Here is a 20,805-nt window from a genome sequence, read left to right on the forward strand (position 1 = left end):
GTGGAGGCCAAGGGCAAGACGTGCTTAAGCGGGTGAAAAGAATGCCAGTAACGCCAGAGACCAAGTCTTTCTTTTTTATAAACTCCGCCTCTTCCCCCATGAAACCTCGCTCGGAGCTGTCATTTCTTGATTCGCATTGTCCGATGCCTGGTCCCAGACAGCGCCTCGCCCTCAACTGCGAAATTGATTGTTACCGTGGAGCGCGAGGTAGCGAGGCCATTTAATCGCGTGTTGGTATTGTGGTCAAGTCGTGTCGTGAGTGGTAGTCTTGAACAACTTTACAGTTAAGTACGCATTTTTTTTACACCACGATAACTATTTCTTCATGCTGTAAAGGCGAACGCAACGGATGTCTGTCCTTTCTTCATTTAAAACGTCGGCTTTTTATCCACCATGACTCGAGCGCCGTGCAAGGCAGAGCTGGCTTCAGCCAATCCGGCGCTGCATCTGTGAAGCTATGTGCAACAAATAAAGGCCCGTGCATGACTGGACGAAATCCATGCGCAGGTCATTCACGATAGCCGATGGTGCGTTATTCATCCATGGTGCACCGGCCTGTCAGGAAAGGTGCCTCATTGCAACTTCTTAAATTCGCCATCTGATTGGCTGCAGCCAGCACCATCTATAGTTTGCATGTCGCTGCACTGATAAGTGAGATATGAAAAGGGCGGTCCTTTCACTATCGATAAATGTACGGTAAACGCAACAAACATTTTACAGGGATATGAAAAAGAATCACGCATGCACTGTACTCCAGGTACGCCATGCTTCTGGCAGAGAAACAGGGGATGTGAGACAGTGTTTATGCGTTCAGGACGTATGCTATCCATATAAACAGAGAGGCATGGTGTGCACGCTATTTGATTTTCTTTATTCATTCGCATCGATTGCCACGTGACATAATGTCGGCATGAAATTAATTACGTGTAAGCATGCATGCCGGTTTCGTGCAGATACTGCAACGAGGACTTATGAAATGTGTTGTCAGTGAGCGATCGTTTATAGTCTTCAGGTATGACACTCGTGAACTTCGAAAAACCTGTAAGTATACACTTTCGCGGAGTGTCTCTCTCCCAGGGCACGTCCAAAGATGGACGGCGGGCAACCGCTACAGACGCAGGAGTGGAGCACTTCGGACGCTGGACGTTGTCCTTACATAGTTTACCCGAGGTACAAGTGATGACTGATGTGTAAAGGCCGCCCCGGTATACTCGTTCTTACACTACTTGAAATACATTCGCGAAAATCAGCGATCTCTTCCCTTTTCACTTTGTTTAGGGAGTCAATTTTTCCAACGTACGTTTTCACTCGCGGTCGTGTTTTGAAGAACGCGCCTTGTGCTCGTTAGATATGGCGTTCCACGAAGATATTGCTGTCGATCTTTTATTTATTTGTTTTTTTTTGCCCACAGCGCACTCGAAAAAGAAAGAAGACATGCATCGAACATCGATGTGTGCTAGGACAAACAAAACTCACTATTAACAAATCGCTGTGTATGAAGAGCGCCCCGAACAGCTATAAACCTGAAGCGAACGGCCGGAGTCAAAGAGGATGCTGCATGGTGGGAAATAAAAATTGCGGAATCGTATTGTACGTAGAAGTGCTCAAAAACAAAATTTGGTGCTGGCCAACCTTGGTAGTGAATTATTCATAAGCAAAGGCTGCTGGCCAACAACGAACAATCTTTATGAACGAAGCGTGCACACTCTGGCCGAGCATTCGCACTCTGGCCAATCATGACAGCGGAGAATATATGCTATTAGTGAAGGCGACCGGTCACTGAGAAATAGTTGGTACAATAGGAAGAAAAGAAACGGCGAGTTTAAGCCCCTGGTGTCCGTACCCACGTTACCGGTCATTGAATGCCTGCGAAAATAGAAAAAGGAAAATACAGAATTAAAAAGAAAACGTAACTAGAAATTTGGCCCTTCAGGAGATTAAAATGTAGTCAATAGTTACTTGTTGAGCTTTTTTTTTCTCTCCATATTTCAGTCGATCAATGTATTCTAGATTTCACAGAACTGAGGGCCGCGAGGAAAAAAAAAGAAAAAGAAAAACGCAGCGCCGCAGCCCCGAGTGGCCTCGCCACCCCGGGAGTAATTCAGTATCAGAGAATACACGGAAAGAAGCCTGCTTACAAATAAGCAGTGATAACGAAAAATTCATAATTCTGTACTAACAACTTCCAGAGCAATGAACACAATGTTATAAGGGTATTTTTTAAAGTGTTGCTCATTATTATTTGTCAGGCATTCACATATTAAGAAATTTAGAGTGTTAAGCTTTAGAGTGTTCAACGCAGTACGGTTGTTCCAAACAAGGAAACCGCAACTGAAGGATGAGAAGAAATAGGCGCCATAGAAATCTAGCTTCATCTTGACAGGTAGTATTGGCCTCGAACTCGACCACTGGAAAAGCTGGCGCCACCGTCGGCGTGACGTGCTATGAGGGATGAGGTGGACGTAGCGGCCGCGTCGGCTGCTTCGGGAGCGCCGAAGCGAGCTGAAAACGAGATTTTAAATTCCCTCGTACGCTGCGGTCCTCATTTAGTAGCGAAATTTTCCCGCTTCGAGTGTCTCCTTTACAACGCTTGAAAGCACTACAATAGGTAGTAGCTGCCTTTGAAGGCGCGCAACATGGTAGGCTATACTGCTCGCTACCGCAGTGCCGGACGTACGCTACGGAGCCCTGTGTCAGCCTTATTCACACGTAGCCGCAGGACAAGAAGCTGCGTGAAGCTTGGCTCGCGAAACATAAAACCGGCGAACAGTCATCGGCTACAACTCGGGTATGCAGCAAGCACAGACGTGAGGAAGATTTCTGCTACGGCGCCGGGTCTGCGATGTTCGGAAAACGCGCACTGAGACGCTCGCCCGAGTCCGCTGCCCGACTAATGTCATGACGGTTTGGTCTATGAGCTTTTCGATGCTATAGATACTGGCAAGTTCACTGGAGTGGAAAGGGAGCGGTAAGAAGCACATTAAAACAGAAAGCATGGCATATGGTCATGTTTGTGTTATGAATTAATGCACTGGATTAAGAAAAAGAAGCAGCGAGAAATCGCACGCTGAGAACACCGATAAACATACAGTGCGACGCAACTCGAAAAATAGCATTGAAAAGTCAAAGAAGTTAGAAGAAAAAAAAGATTGAATCGTCGCGACGGCACATCACAGTCCCCGTAGGCGTCGAAGTTTCTACAATGAAATTATTTTTGAACAGCTCTGATAGCGCCCTCGCAACAATGGTTCCCTGTATACTGTCAAATGCTCATATTCTGCGGCCTAAAGCTCATGGCACGGTGCGAAAACGCGCGCGCGGCGAGAGCGAAACGGTGCGCGAACAAGCATGCAGACGCGCAGTCGGTCGCTCCGAAGCTGTGCGATCGCTGCATAGAGGCTTCATTCTATTACGCTCCATTTAGATATACAAACACTATAAGAACATATTTCACATAGTTTGGTCTCAGTGTTTGCCTACCTCTCACGCAAGAAGCCGGTTCGGGAGACTTAATCATCGCGGCGACCCCGCGCAGTGGCCTTCACTCTACTTATTCGGTAAAAAGGTAGCGTCTGTAAACGATTCTGTGCTTTCAGTTTGCCCAAGGTTATTATTTAGACGGTAAAAAACTTCTCTCGTTTCGAAAGTACTTACAGAAATGTCCGGGGAGCTCGCGCGTGGTGTTTTCAGTGAGCGCTGACAGCAAAACCTATGAGGAGCGCACCGCATGATCCCTCATACTGCAGCGAGGCGCTTCCGATAGATGGCGACTCCGTAACTCTTCGCCGCCAATATCCATTACGAGAAGTGAAACCGACAGCACCGCATTCTATTACGGGCATCCATCGTCCAAAGACGCCTGTCTATTGAGTTACAGAAATTGGAAAGCTCAGGTATATGTCGCTCAAATCTGTACATCTGGCTATATACCTTCGACCTATAGTAAATACCAATATCAAACAAAAGTTTGGACCTTTGTTTAAACGCGGCGCGAGCAGGGGAGTTGAAACGCCGGCACTTCGCGAAATAGGCATCAACGCGACACGAAGAGACGCGCTGTGGCGTAGACGAGCTTTCGTGATGCTCCGACGAGTGCTACTAGCGTCACAAACAGATGTTCGGACGTGAGTACGCGTCCAAGCAGGAGACAGCAGGCCGCGGCGTGAGCGCCGTCCAAAGCCCGGAGTTTGATTTCCTCCCCATCCGTTTATTCAGGCCCCAAAGCTTTTATTGAATCTGCGCTGTCGCTTCGAACGTGTCGTCATCTCTCCCTTCTCGCAGTGGCTCCTCCGCTCATGTTCCGTACGGAATGCCAAGCACGCGCGGCAGAAGGAATCGATTTATCGGTGCAGGAAATAGCTCCGGTGCGCTAAGTCCCCACGAATAAACTTATCCATAGACGCTGTCAGCTTCGGTCAGCGCCTATGCACCAGGTTGAATGGGCGTGCCCAGCAAGATTTGGGATGTGCCTCGTGATCACCGGCTGCGCTCGCAACGGGGACTTGCGACGCGAGGGCTCAAAATGCATACTGCAGTGCTCAAGAGCGAAACCCAGAGCGACAACTCGAGCCAGTCAAAATGCAAAGTGAGAAGAGCTATCTTTCTATGTAAGAAAGCATGAAACCAAGCATAGCTGTGTCGAGCCGTAGCCATAGTGGTACGTGGGTACTTTTTCAGGGAAAACACGGGGAAGGCGGGAGATGGAGATGAAAAAGACAAGTCCGAGACAAACAAGCTTTCACGAAGCTTTTCGTTCGTAAGTGCCGTTTGCTGTTGTTTGGCCGCGCTTCGTTAATAGAGAGTTTTAGAATAGGGGCCCCAAACGTTTTGGGGCCCCAATGAAATAGTGTCGAAGCCACTGCGCATGCGCGAGACGCAAAATGCGTTTGGGTTTTGCGTTGGGTACGCTATTTCACCGATTTAGCGAAAGCCCAAATAGCGGCCCCAAAAGCTTTGTGTCAGCAAACATGGCGGCACACATCGAAGCGACGGCTCAAACCTAGCACAAAACTGGGTTCGATTCGTTGTAACGCGTGACGTTCCCAAGCTACGAGAAGTGACTGCGGTTATTGCTTTCTCTCAACTAGCGGGTGTTATGAAGATTGATCCATTATACGCCGCTGATTCCGCATTCGATTGCGGATGTTATGGCTCGTAGGCCTAACACGGCTAAGCTTGGCTGGTGAAGGCACGTAAAGTTGGTTTGCTCAAAAGTAAGCGCAACTAATTGTTTGCTGCTTACAGAATAACCTCTAAATTGTAATTAAACGCGAGTACACGCAATTCAAAATTACTATTCCTGGCCGCTATTTTGTAGCGATGCCTTATGCCTTATTCTATGTATACTGTGATAAGACAGCGTGCTTGGCTCTGTGCCAAGAATGTTGTAGCTTGCCCCCGCCGATGCCTCCGGCACCTCGCGCGAAATCTCGCAAATTATCCCCAAACGCGTGGTCGTCCGTAAATGTGGCCCCAGGTTGTCTAGTTCCGCTATTTTCGTTACGTTGGTTGAAGTAATCACTGTTTCTATATTTAAAAAAAGGAAAAAGAAAGAGACAATTGCCACAAGAGACCTACAGCTGACTTTACCATTTATTAGCCCACATTCTGCGTTTTCAGCAAGATGAATTCAACTGAACGAAGTCACCGGATCCTTCTATTTCTCGCTTTTTGTTTCGCCGGCGACTCGTACGGCCTTGAGAAGTTCCAGGAAATTTTAGCCGGCTGCGTCCGCCTGCTAACTGTTTCGTTTCACGTGGCTACCACGGGCCGGCCGGCTGCAAAACCTCCTCGTCGGTGCGGTCGCCCGCGGACACGGCGGAAAGGATCGATGCACGCACGGATGCGGTGCGATTGACCCTCTGGTTGTTGTGCGTGGCCAATCCCGGACGGTGAGGCGGCCGTAACCTTGACAGCACACGCAATGATCGGCGCGGCACTCGGCCGCCTCGTGGGCAGCCGCTGTCAGTGGGGTTCGCGAGAGTAGGCGCGCATCCAGGGAATTTGTACCGCGGGCTGGTTGCACCTGGGCGCGCTGCCGTGTTAACTGCTGCACGCAGTCGCATCACGACTGGCTGGTAGCTCGACTTCTAGCGTAACAACTTATCTTACAGCGAAGCTGTTTACCTCTAGCCCCTGTATGCATCCCCCGCATGCTGGTGATCCATGCATCGAAATTGCCAACGAACACAAGATTATCGGAGTTATTTTCACGTCACGCGTTAGCTGGGAGGCGCAGGTAGATACCATGCGCAAAAAACTTTCATTGGTCACGCGCGCGGCTACAGCAGCGGCTGCGGCGTACGCATGGTAGGTGCGGTGACCGCGGCGGCGCTTGTGTCGGCGTAGTGCGACGGCGTATTAAGAAAAACGTACGACCTCATAATGTATGCAGCCTGAACAGTTTCGCTGGTAACCCGTCCCCATATAGATGTTGCGGCCCCACGATTTCTTTTTTATGCGAAAGCATCAAATGGCCCATCGAGCGAAAAAGCGGGCTTCCGTAGCAGCGAAGCGACGCCACGTCACGTGCCCGCCTCGACGGAGCAGGCGAGAGGGACTGCACCGACAGCGCGCTTGCGGGAGCGGAGAGGGCATCGCCGCGACGCCACGTCACCCTCGCTCTCGGAAGCCCGTGTTATACGCGCGTTCCTTGTCCGCGCAAGCTCTCGCCTGCGTTCTAGCTTCGCCCCGGTAATCGCTGTCAAGAAATTAATGTATAAAAATAACAATGGATCTGATAGAAAAAATGTCGGTGGTAGTGAGCTTCGAACCTACGACCCCACGCTCAGAAGCCGAGTGTCTTACCCACCGGGCCAAACCAGTCAAGCGTCTCAACGCGCTCGCCTGCCTGCGAGGAGTTCATAATTCGAAGGACAGCACAGCGGCGTTCAATTGGACATCACTGCTTTCGCATTCACAACTCATAAGACGTGCTTAGGCGTCCTGGGATTTTTCGTGTTTGTGAATAGGGGAGGGGGGCTGCTTCTCAGTCAATGACCCAATAACCATGGCTATTCACAGCCTTTCGATGATAAAGCAAGCGCATTCTGAATTCCACTGCAGTAAAATGCGGACGCTGCAAGTCACAGAACTCCAAAAGGTATTCAGCAAGACCCCCCCCCCCCCCCTCACCATTTTGACGTAATTCACAAATGCAAGGAAGTGCTGCTGAGCTCGATATAGCCAAAGGTCGTTCAAATGGCGTTATCAGTGGGATGTGTAGCACCTGCAGCATATTCAAGCTGCGCTCCTGCATAGTTCTTTTTTTTTTCCCTCGTTTTTCGTGGAGACGCTGCAGCTGGTGTACAAGGGCGGTGACTGTGGATTTTTGCTTAAGTATCGCCGTCAATACTACACCTACCAACATGAAGCATGGGGGTGAGGGGGAGGTATTTCGAGATATTCGCTTATTTTTGCGCGTGAATCAAGCACGTCGCTGTCATACTGTATAATAGTATAGACATATATTATACGTTTTCACATATCCATATTAAGACATACCTATGCATTATAGAGAAGTATGGGAGAGGCCTTTGCCCTGCAGTGGGCGTAACTAGGCTGATGATGATGATGAGGATGATGATGATGACGATACATAACGAAAGTTATGCTAAACCGTATACATCGTCGCAGCGATAATTTCGGGGGGTGTCAGAAAGAACCTTCTTACCAACCTCCAGGTTATACGGCACTGCAAAACACTGCCCTTGACCTTTCACCACCGTAATCCCTGATTCAGCTCCGCTTCTAGCATGACTTCTTTGTGCACGGCTTGCAGTGGTGCACTTGCAGCCAACCGAAAAAGTTTGAAAAATGCAGAATGCGACAAGAAGCAAAATTTTGTCGCATTTTCGCCACTGAATCTAGAATTAGGAGATGCACTGTGATAGAGCCCCGCGCGGGTTATAGTATATCAAACCTTTCACTTCTGGGGAAGGTAATTGATCCGGAATGGAGATCACTCCCCATACAGTGCTCATATCTCGCTTGATTGTTCAGACGCTGATTTGATACCACCGGCTGTAGCAAGTCAAAAATATCGGTTTCTATTGAGCGTGCATAACGATGCTGATTTTCAATAGTCTGCTCGTCGAGCTGAAAAACCATCTAATCAGCCACTTTGACCTGATAAGACGTTCGGACCAAACCTATGCTACAAACGCCGCACTCGTATACCAGTTCGGAACAGGAGTCCTACATATATCATCGCATGGCGCAGCGGCTCTTCATATAGCGATCGCAATTATATGGACACTCCAAGCGAATCTTTGCCGTCGTCAGCGTGAGGTTCCGTATATATTTAGTTACGTACATGCTATATGCCACGCTTTGCTTTATATGACATGCGGCATATGCGTGTTGTATTGCCACCACCAATCTATCACTAAAGTTGCTCACGCCAAAGTTGCTCTTGACAGAATTGTTCCTCGGAATTTTAAGAATGGAAGCCCACAAACAAATGTCATGAAACAAAACCCCGACAGCGCGTGCCTTTTGTTGTAAATCTTCTCAGACTTAAATATTAAAAGTTCGAAACAATATAACAGAACTCAAACCTGAAAGTGATGCAATTCTATTGGCGCGCGGCTGTGCACTTTGTCCGGGACCGGCCCAGAAATGAGGTTCGAAACGTGCCGGATACGGAAAAGCGCTTGGTGGTAAAATCGCTAAGAAAGACGTTGGCTTTAATTAATAAATATGCATGAAATTCTCCGATTGCAGGATTCAAACAGAGGACCCCCTAAGCACAACTGCTCTTTGTTACTTAGCTTAGGTTTATTTCAATTCATACTGCCACAACAGCTATACGAGTCTTCGCACTTCGTGTACTATTCTAACAAGTTGCTATCGCATTCACTGCGTCGCCGTTACGGTGAAACTGTGATATTTTAAAAATGCGTAAACATTTCTATACCTACCCAACGAGGATATATGTCCGTCCGTCACGTAAGAACAACTGCTAGAAAGAAATTAATGTATAAAACAAAACAAATTTGAAAGCATTATTTAGCTCTATGCTCTATGCATTATGCATAGCTCTATGCATTATTTAGAGGTGCTTTACTCATTATGCGATTGTACTTTCTAATACATTTTTTCCGGAGCTTTCTTTTTTTACTCATTTGTCAATCTATTGTTTTCTTTTTTTGTATGTACCTTTCCCCTCCTGCCTGGGCCTTCTAAGGCCTGCAGTATTCCTAAATAAATAAAATAAATAAATAAAAAGCTTTGGCGGTGGCCAGTTCCGAACCAACGACCCCCCGCGCTTGCCGAAGGTGAATATATCTGAACAATATGAATGTGTTGTGCCGGCGGCACAAAACACATGTCAAAGTAGAACAGTTTCTATGAAGGTTTCGTTGAAAGATTTGGTGATGGTGGAATAAAAGTAATCTCTAGGACCACATGTAGGTAGAGTCGACTGGGAACACTGTAGACACCAGAAAAATTCAGATTTTGCGAAAATTTAATGCCAAACGCCACGTCCCCCATGCTTTTCGGTGGTCGTGGGATGTGCTTTCCTTCACCGACTTAAATGCCACAGATCTCTGAGGGCTCACGCGCTTCGCGGGAGCCCTCAATGAGTCAATGAGTTGATAAGCATGATAAGAAGTGATGAAGAGTGATGAGGGATTATAGGTGTCTCATCACGGTTGGTTATGGTTCGACGTGGGTAGATAATGTGCTAGAGAGCGATAACGGCTTAGGATGGTCGGAACAATTCTGATAAGCTTATAAGTACCGATAATAATCGGATCATATGTCCGAGAAACTTGATAAGGACTGATAAGAGTTGCTAACGGTCGGATTATGTGCGATAAAATGGATAAGGACAGATAAGGGCTGATAAGGCTCGGATCGAGTCCGATAAGGTCGATAACAACCGACACGGGTCGACAAGGGTTTGTACTGATCAGATCAAGTTTCATAACATTGATAATGGCACCGGGCTATGTGGAGATGAGCAAGCGGCACAATGCTTACGCATAGTTAGACAACTCCCAGAAGAGTTTCAGCGTGATCTTTTTTTTTTTTAACTGGAAGCTGGGCAGCTGTTATTTCAAGTACAGGGGTGATCAGCTGGTAGCGCGCTTCATAGCGCTGTAAATGTATATCCCAAAACAATTTCTCCCAAATGGTAGAAAAATATACAGAAAAAATGTGAAAAACAGCGTTTTTCGCACCAACCTATATATACACACACGTTTCGAATGCACTTGAGAAGCGAACACCCAAACGATTGCAACCGAGCAATATAGAAACTGGCGCGCCGCTTAATACCAACTTTTAAAATGCGCATTTTTATGCGTCTTCGCGCAGGTACAAGATACATTGATATCTGATACCGGTAACTCCATCTACAGGGAACTACCTATTCGCGCGCAATCTCTGCATATTTTGTTGTTTTCTTTATTCAGAACTTTCGGACACTGTCACGCGACAATTTATATCCTGCATTCGAGCCCTGAACATAATTAAACTACACGCCCGGTGCCGTGAAACATACGAAAAACGCTAAGGTCGAGAAGCAACCAACGGATAACTATCTAGCTCTCGCACCTACAACATCGTATATGCCTGAGAACGCCAACACTCATGTGGCACTGGGAAAGGAGTATAACTCTATCACTGTTGTGTGCTCACCAGCCGTTTTCGAGTATACGCCGTGTTATACGAAAGGTGTGAGGTCCCTCGGGCCCTGGCATTCTCACGTACAAGCGCGCTCATACATCAGCGCATATGCGCTGCCAAGAAGAGCCAGCCTAAAGGAAGTCGACGTAAACATTGCAAACGCGCGAAAGCAGCAGAACAGTTGCAAGCATCGCGCTGCTGCTTCGGACGAGAAGTTATGACGAAGCTCGCCTCCCAGATGGCTTCGATAGCGCAAACAAATACCAGACACGCTTTCGCAGCATGCGGCTTCTACACTTGCGATGCACTTGAAGTGGCGGTGTTAGTGAGAAGCCAAGCAGATGGGGTCGTCAGCAGGGACAGCGTTTTTATGCGAACACGCAGTGAAAGCATGCCGCTTACTGCAACACGCGTCCCAAGCGCAAGAAACGAAGTGTAAACCAGGAATGCCAGCCAGGAAGCATGCGTGTCAGCTGTGTGTGCACTGCGAGGAAGATGCTGGAATGTTCACCGGGGAAAACGAACATAAACGTGTGCGCACACGCAGAGCGAAAATAAACATTTTTGGCTGCGGCTATATAGCGACCACTCGGTATGACGTAAACGACTGAGTGCAATCGACTTTCAAAGTCATGTTGCAAGCACGTTGAATAGTCAACATATATATAGGAGGCCAATCGCGCCCCCTTCGTTTGTGATTCACGCTTGCGTTTCCCTTGCGCCGCAAACTGGCGCTTGCGCTGCTGCAGTAAAGAAGTGACATACAATGGAAGTTCTGGAGAACTTCAAGTTCAGACATTCCGATATGCAGTTCCTTTGTTTGTAGACTAGGAGACGAAAAAATCGCCCGTGGCGCGAAAATTAATTCCACATTTGCAGCTCGGTTATTACATGGAGGGGCAGACGAAACTTGGGTGACAGACAGGTGACAGCCGTTAAAACATTTCCTAAAGACGCTAATTAAAAGCTCAAGTGATTTATTTTGTTAATTAGTTAAAGATGGTCGTTCCAATTTGACGAGCAAGATGAGTGCCCACCTCTCCATATACTGCTGCAAAGGCGAAATGGTGCTTTGCGCAGGCGGTTTTACAGAGACTCAGAAAAACGCAAGCTCCATACGATATACCAGAGGGAGTGGTTTTTCCCTTTCACATACTTCTATAAGAGATGCGTCGCCAGTGTTTATATATATATATATATATATAAACACTGGCGACGCATCTCTTATAGAAGTATATATATATATATATATATATATATATATATATATATATATATATATATATATATATATATATATATATATATATATATATATATGAGACCTTGGCCGGCGTCCGCACCTGCCCTCCGAAGGTACTTCGCCGCAGCAGGAATGCGCATTATCAGCTCTCCCCAGAGGATAGGGACGTCGCGTGACTGTATTCAGCACGCACTTGTCTGCACTTGCAGTGCTGCCGATACACACACACTGAACGGATGGGTGGCATCCCCGAAACACGACGGCCTAACAGGAAATATCAAGCTCCCTCCAAGCGAGTGAAAGTGCAACGCCGGCGCCGCTTTGATTTATATGCACGTTCGGGGATGAGAGGCCCGCCTTTCCTGCTGGCTGCAAAACGGTCGTTAATGCACATGTCCAACGGGAAACCATGCAGCATTGTAGAAGCTATAGTGGCCGTTAGCAACTCGAGAGTCGAGTTCAACTTTTTCTTCATTTTTTTCATTCCCATGGAGTTGTTTTTCATTAGTCGCCGGCCGCCGCTAACATCATTTTTGCTCTCGCGATTTGCCGGCTCCTGCTATAATCAGGCAACTATTCATAGCCTACGAATAGGAGCCCGATTACCAAAAAACAAAGGGCGAGGGCTGTTCGATACTCGCTGGCGTCTTCGCTATCGGTAGTCCCACCGCTAGTGTCTTCGCCTTGAGAGCTTTGTGATCAACGGCCTGATTGGTTGACGGCCGCTAGAGCTTTTATACCGGTGCATGCACGGCACATGGAGCGCATCAGATTACATGCAGATATAACCGCGCGGGCAATAACAAATGTTCCTTCTCGGCCGCCGCCGTTGTTGCGTAATATTCAACGTTGGTATGACAGGCACCGCCGCCCACACGACCTCAAGAGGAAAAAGACGGGGTTGATCCGAGAAAGGAAAACAGCCGATCCACGCACGCGCCACGGGTGGGGAGAAAAAAGAAAGTGAGCGGGCTCCCTTCAGCGCAGACGCATTGACTTTTCAAGATGGCTTCTGCCCACGCGTTCTGTCTACTCATTTGCGGAACCTCATCCGTACGCAACGTCAACACGGGAAATGAGCCGTCAGTGAAAGCGAAGCTAGAGGGACAAACAAAGAAAGTAATAATAATGGCAGAAACTGAGCAGAGCAGCAAAACAGCTGACGACGCTTGCCGCTGGTGACGCGACGCGCCTACAAGGGCTGCGAATGGCCGCACACTTTTCTAATGGAGCGCGCACTCGTGCCCAAAGTGTCGCGTTTGCCTGGTGATGCCTGGAGCACCGGGCACGTGTACTCCGGCAACGACGGGTGTTTCCCTATCGTTGACCCGCCACGGAAGGGCGTGGCTGAGACGCTGTCGTAATCGGGCGCCCCTCAGCTATTACGCGACGACGACATCACTCCGAATTAAAAGGGACTGGCTGGCGCCGGCAGAATGCAACTTTCGCACACAATATTTTCTCCTCTCGTCTTCGCTGTTAATTAATCAACAATGTTCAACGTTCTTTGCAAATCATCTTAGAAGCAAATGTAAACATGCAGATAGAAGTTTATAAAGCGGGAATGATGCAACGCTTGTATTCTAGTGCTATTTCTTTTGGCTATCCTATCCTATGCTATCCCTCTATAGGATCGGCCAGCCGTGAGCGGTGGCTTGTAAGAAATATACATAATGGAGCGATATGAAGGCTTACATAACACCGGCCTGTATTCACAAAAACCTCCTACACTGGCGTGTTTTCGTCAAAGGACATTTTAGGCAATCCAGATGCTGGACATATTAGTTTATTAGCGAAAGTGGCTGGGCAATGGCAAATCGCTTACGAACGAAAAGTTTCGTGATGGGCGTACGTCGGCGCTTATTTTTCTGTACGTCGAATATCATCGGGCGCCAGTGCACGCCACAAGAAGAAGTGGCAAACGAAGCGAGGCATAATACAGGTATGCAGGTCGAACCTGCGTGACTAAATGTTGACGTTCAGCTTCCGTCGAGGTGTATATATAGTTAAAAAATTTGAACTTAGGGAGCACGAATCACGGCCCGTGCTCGCAAAAAGCTCTTACGATATATACGGCACCGTTCGTGAGAGAAAATGCGAGATAGTCCTGATGCTGGACGTATTATAGACGAAAGAAGCCGGCCAACGGCAAAGCGCACTTACGAACGAAAGGCTTATGAAACGGCCCCATACCTTTTCTCAAGAGACAATCAACACCAGCTTCAATGCATGTAGCTCTGCCGCCGAGTCTGCTTTCTTTTTACAGCGAAGCTGCGTATGGACAAGTTCTGGAAAAAATTGCGTGCGTCTATCGAGCCGTGTAGACCGAGAATTTATCCCCATACGTGGGCCGATCCCGAAAATAGTGCAATGCCGGGCCGACCCGCGGCGGAGCTGAAGCGGGCTTTAAGCACTCCGTCGACTTGCAAAAATAAGTTTAATATCTTAGGTCCAAATACAACCCGTATCAGATATTAAGCTGACAAGAACAGATACTACACCTTGACCCCCGTCGGCCATGTCTACGTTCGAGCCGCCCTATCTTTGTCGGCGTTCCAAGCGTTTGCGTATCTCCTTTCCTTCCGCTCTCCCGTGGTGGCGGTCCCGTGCTGCCCGCCAGGACCGCGAGGCGGAAAGAAATGCGAGCCGTCCATGTGGCCGCGATGCCGAAAACTTGGAATGTTTCACCGGAGCGACGTCCAGGTTTCAGAGGGAGTTTGTGGGGAACCAATTTGGTGCGGCCTGTGTTGTGTGTGACCGTTTGAGGTTTTCGAATGACCTCACAACCATTACTGCACTACGTCTGACGTCGTTCAACGCACGATCGCCTCGGCTGCGGTGAAGCAATGTGCGCCCTCGGAGTGCGCGGTGACATGCGTGTATTTTGTATACGCGCCGGAATTCGTTAGTAAAAGGTGTCGTGCCGTGTTTTGGAACAATACATGGGTATGCGTACCCCCCGGTGCTCCATCATCTCCCGAGGCTCAACATCGTGGAGGAGCGACTAATCGGGCCTCGCCTTTAATTTATGTGCATACGGCGTTTAACGCACGGCAATGGACAGTTCGCCATTAAGGGGCCCACATACACAGCTTCGCTGGCCATCCACCTCTACAGAATGAAGCATTTTTGTTTAGTCTAATGACCCGCGTTGTTGTACTATATATGCTCTTTATGTATAACAGAGCAAAGAGCGTTGGTTCGGGCTAGTTGGTAGCCCATACTTAATAGTACTTTAGCGCGGAATTTACAAAAAGCACGAAGAGACACGTCCCATTCGTGTCCCTTTGTGATTTTTGTAAATTCTGCGCTAACAGTATTAAGTATGCACTCGATATATGGTTCATTCCACGCCAAATCAACCAGCGTTTTTGCGAACATCACAGATATAGCTGAAAAATATTCCACATGTTTGCTGGAGTTCAAAATGCACTCTCCTAGTTTGTTTAATATATATATATATATATATATATATATATATATATATATATATATATATATATATATATATATATATAACATGTAGCATTTTTGCGACAATTTATTTTTTCTGCCCAGCTGAGCTAGAAGGCAAATTAATCATCTTTTTTACGCACATGGTATAATCCAGTTATTCAAATGGTGTGTATGGCACGACAAGGAAGTGATAGCCAATTTTTTTCAAAGATTTGAATACTTAGAGTGCTTTTGGCACGGAAAAAGCGAGTAAAATTCCATAGTGTGACTTTGAATTTTTTTTTCTCGGAAGGCGCAAATTAAATATGCAATGGTAGCTCGGTGGACATAGTATAGCCGAAAAATGTTTAAAGCTTTGAAAGTTCAGACGATTGCCTGAAAAAAAAAAAGTAATTTTTTTTGCAAAAAGCTTCACGTTCAAAGTAAAAAAAGGTGCTTTGGTTTTGCGCCTAATATATATATATATATATATATATATATATATATATATATATATATATATATCATTACACAGTTCTACATTTGTTCTATGCACGTGATAAGTTACAAAAAGGTATCATGAAAAGAAAAAAATTGTCATTCACCTGTATGCAGTAATGTAGCACAAAGCCACAAAGGAAATTCACACGGTTTTCTCAGAAACAGAGCTTCGCAGTTGAAAACATTCGTCCTGGTCCGGGATTGGAACCGGGAACCCCAGTTGTCTTTAAAGCACATATTTGCCAGCCAAACTTAGCACAGACAGCTTCTTAGAACGTGTTCTTCCATAAATGGCCGTGCGTGCAACAAGACATAGTTGAACGACGCGTATACAATACAGAAAAAAAAAAGCCACCTGTATGCGCCGCCACTTCCACCCTAGCTGATACGATGAACGAGTGAGCCTGTCACGGCCAGCAACAGCAGAGAACGGAAACTGATGATGGAGGTCGACTGTGTACAGTAGACTGTAACACAGAATTGGCATAAAATCGATGAATTGGTGTTACAGACTCGCATAATTGTTTGGTTCTAACGTTAGCGCCAGCCCTCGTGGATTGAGTTAGTGTAACAGAAACGGAACGATGTGCACTCCCAGCCATTTTGTCGGCTTTAGTGTTTCCTGCCATACCGACATGTCCAGGAATCCATTGCAGCTTCGTTTCAGGGCCTGACGATGCAGCCGTAGCTGTCACCAGTGAAATCTGATACATCACCACTGCGTTTGGATCACGCGGGCAAAAGCTACACGAACATTGAAGAGCCGACTTCTTAGTGCCCGAGCACAACTTGGGCACTAAGCACTAATGTTTAACTAAGATAAACGCGAGCACTAACGTGTAATCTTTTTGCAGATGTCGAAAATAGGAACGTAAATCGATGTTCTGCACTTATTAGGTAAAAAAACTGCTGTTATATCTGAGACAGCATACAACCAGCAGTGCTCCGACAGGTGCTGACTGTGCAGCTTTTGCCGCTTTGACTGAAGAGCGCGTAGCCGCCCAGAAATATTGCGCGGGAAGCTGGGCTATATATTACAGGAGCTGATCACAATTACAGCACGAAGTGGCGACGTGCAGCGTGTCCATCGTCACTCGTTGTCCCTTCGCGCGGTGATTTCCAAGCCGGGGAATTACTGTCCACCAGAAATTGCTTAGGCGGCTCCGCAAGTTCTGCGTGGCGAATACAACGCATGTGACGACGCATATGGTAGACAACTGCGGTTCTACAGACTCCAGACGCCCCGCGTGCGAATCGACACGTTTCCACGCGCTGCTCTCACGCCTCGCTGTTCCGTCACCGAGCGCAGCGCGATACGAAACGCCGACATTTCTCGAACGGCCCGCGATTCGCTGCGGGGCGACACCTCGGTGGCACGGCGATGCTCGGCTGGCTTCCAATCAACGGCGCCGCTACTCAGCGGCGCGTATCGCGGGGGCAGAGCGGCTGACATCGGCTGGCCAAGTTCCAGCTGGCCGCCCGCGGCATCCGTCGCGGGAGCGGCGCGCGCACGTAAAACACACACAAATGCGTGCCGTGATCAAACACGTCCGACAAACATCCCTCTTCGCCCCGACGACAGACACCCTTCGTGGGAGAGGCCACTCGCTCCGCGCCTGTTCGCACCGTCAAAACACGGCTGGTGTCAGGTTCGTGCCAGCGGCAGGTGACGCATGCACAACGATTGCGCGTTCGCACCATTCCCTGCGGCTGGCGGGACCATGCACGTCAAGGGGGCGGCAACGCCAATCACGACGCGGCGGATAACGACACCAAAAGGGGTGCCGGCGGTTGCGGAGAGAACAAGAATTTCAGAAGCGGGTCGTCTGACGACCGCGAAAATGGGCTTGTATTCACTCAAACGTTCTTATTCTAGATGGACTGTTCGTGACAGCTAAACGTATACAGAATTCTAAACGTGGCCTGCAGCAAATAGCACGGTTGTAGTCCTTGAGCTGGATTACTCGAAGCGGCGGACATGCACGAGAAATCGAGATGCATAACCGACTAATAAACAAAAATCACTAATTACGTTTCTAACTAATTTCTGTGCGGCACAGATTGCAATTTACTATTTGTGGCCGGTGAGCTAGCGAGGCGCATCCACTTCGAACTAATATATAGGTTGACACCACTTTCTGGATATTCATCCCCAAAGCGTGCGACGAAATACATGCACGTTCCGTTACTTTTGTGCTTGAATGCGTAAAAAGGCGGTCGTTAAAGAAAGTAAGCAGAACAGCGCATCTTTACCGCAAGTTTGATGGTGCATACCTCGAAACCCGTGCCATCCTCAGAATTCGTTCCAAGTGAATACGTCTAGCCAACTCACCGGCTACAATTGGTAAATCCAATATGTGCAGCAATTAATTAACCATTAAATTAATTAGTAAATATTGTTAATTAGTCGACTGGGCACTTTGATTCGTCGCACGAGTAATGTCTGCTTCTTTAAATAATCCACCTCAAAGATTAGAATTATTCTGTCTGTCACAGGAGATATTGAAAATTTCTGCACAGTGTAAAAAATACCCGGTATTTGGTTTGTCATGGCTTATAAACAGCGCATTACTTTCCTTACTACGAAAATAATCACTACGTGCGTGCTTGCGTGAGAGAGAGAGAGAGAGAGAGAGAGAGAGAGAGAGAGAGAGAGCAAATTTTATAGAAGAACGCACACGAGCATATATGTAGCTCTTCCGCTGTGCAGTGGTTGGCCCCCTCAGTTCAGGAGTCCAGAGGCCTCAGCTTCCCTTCCCGCTCGGTTGATCAGGTTCGAGTCGGAGCTCGACAGCGCTGCCTCCCATTCCCGCATGGTGGGGTGTATTATATGTGTCAGCTTTGGCGTACTTGCGCAAGCCCATACCATGTGGTAAAGCGTAGCGCATTGATCGCAGCTTGGGCATTCATAGGAATAATAGCGCAGGGTGTATGACGAGGTAGACACTCAAATGTGGACATGTGTTTATTTGGAGTTTTCGTGACGATTCTATTCCAATTCATTTCCCCTTCGCGTTTCGTCAACGGTCACCGGCCGCGCTCAGCCTATATACGTCATCAGTGTGATCGCCCCTGTCATGAGCGGTTAGAATCGAGCGAAAGGAATCGCTATACACCTTGTACTGGCTCAGCGTGCAAATTGCTTCGTGTCTATGGGATCAGTGGCGAATTTTTTGTTGACACACACAATCATGCGCCACTGGTCGCGGTCGCCTTCGCTAGTCATATTGTTACAAGTGAACGTCGCTTATTTGAAGGCGAGGCAATGATGGCGTCGAGAGGCCGCAGCCAGCTTTCTTCCTTCTCCGTCGCCCTGATCATGCCATATAGCAATACCCGGATCAGAGGCGAAGCCCGCTGGGCGAGTCTGGTGAATGGATGGGTGAGACCAGCTAACGTCAGGCGTGCCGCCGTTTTGCTCAAGTGATCTACGAGGAGGGATGGGTCAGTATTACTGGGACAGGAACTTGTGGCATGGGCCACGTTTGCGTTGAGAAGTCAATGATCATACAAAGTCTCCTTTAGTGCACTGGGCAGACTGGTGTCGGCTGTCACAACCTTCCTTCGATCGATGTTGCGACGCCACTCAAGTACAAAGACGAGCAATACGGCGGGCTTATTCGGCAAGGCACAGAGGCAGCAGAGTACTCGCTGTGAGTTACACGGCCTGATTGTATCAATGGTAGCTTAGCGGTTAACGTGCGTAACGCAGATATGTATCGCTATTACGACTGGCCAGAGCCATGCTCTGGTACACGAGCGGCTCTACAGTGTATGAACTGCGTGTTGAATATGGGTTCGGGGCCAGAGTTCACAAAACATTTCGCACGCTTGGGCTGTTCGTATAGGAACAGGATTTAGAAACGAAAAGCTTTGTGAATCCGAGCTCATATTAACACACACACACACACACACACGCACACACACACACGCACACACACAAATTCTTGCGCTATAGCACTATTTAAAAAAGGAGACCCCAGCCAATAGCGACTGCGTACGTATTATTAGCGAAGGCCAGTAGCAAACAGGGCCTGTATAACGTAAGGATTCCGTTCACTCGATGCTATTTCTTTCCCGTCACGCGCCGTTCACAATCGACCGATCCCCGTGATAACGCATAGGCGGAGGGCAATCCCACTACGCGCGAGAAGGAATTGGAATGGAATGGGTACGCATTACCTGGGCAGAGCAATTGCGAAGAAAAAGCTCGGTGAATTCGGCCCCCTGCCCATTGACCGGTAAAGAAAAGCAAATAATCGTTTGCATTTTCGTGAGGTCGTGTGGAAAGCTAGAACCTTAGACGCTACCGAAAAGGGGGAGACGATAGCAGTCGTGAAAGAAAGGACAAGATCGTTATAATGTTGAGCGATGGCACCGCTGAGTATGGAATATCTAGGAGGAGTTAGAGGCGCGGGGCGCAAGGCAAAGGCTCGAGGAAACCGAGCGATGCCAGCTCGGGAAAGTATGTGGACAGTGACACGTGTAGCCTCGCAAAGACTGCCGGCATACTCCGGCCCTCGCTGCAGGGAGTGCGTGTCCGCAAGCATATGTACCTGCAGAGTTAAAAGGGGTGCGTGCGGCGGTCGAAAATTGTGGAGCCCTGTCTACACGGTATACATGCGGTGTCTCTCACAGCTTGCAGGTAGTTGACTATTATTATTATTATTATTATTATTATTATTATTATTATTATTATTATTATTATTATTACTTCTCACGTACAGTCAGTGGGTTATCACCCACAAACTCCCTCCGCCTATAGTGACAGGTCGGGCAGATCACTCAGCAGAGGCTGTCGCGGTGCTTTTTAATAAAGAACGCGTTGAAGAAAAGCGTTTCACGGAGCCCGAAAAAAAAAAAAATATCGTTGCTTTTCTTTTATATCTTTTTTTTTCTAACCAGTGTTATCAAACACCGCAGGCGCGCTTTGCACTTGATGAAATCCGTCACATGGAGTTCGAGTACGCCCATATCGCTCTACTAGCAGG

At 47.8% G+C, this 20,805-nt stretch overlaps 1 protein-coding gene and 1 pseudogene across 1 annotated transcript in view; one reads left to right on the forward strand and one right to left on the reverse strand.

Annotated features, from left to right (window-relative positions):
- Positions 1 to 20,805, forward strand: part of LOC139054355 (uncharacterized) — an 88,555-nt gene that overhangs the window by 12,163 nt on the left and 55,587 nt on the right. The gene's annotated exons all lie outside the window — the stretch shown is intronic.
- LOC139055075 (U2 spliceosomal RNA) lies at positions 14,219 to 14,398 on the reverse strand (annotated as a pseudogene).

This window comes from Dermacentor albipictus, chromosome 1, assembly GCF_038994185.2.
Source record: "Dermacentor albipictus isolate Rhodes 1998 colony chromosome 1, USDA_Dalb.pri_finalv2, whole genome shotgun sequence".
Taxonomy (NCBI): Eukaryota; Metazoa; Arthropoda; class Arachnida; order Ixodida; family Ixodidae; genus Dermacentor; species Dermacentor albipictus.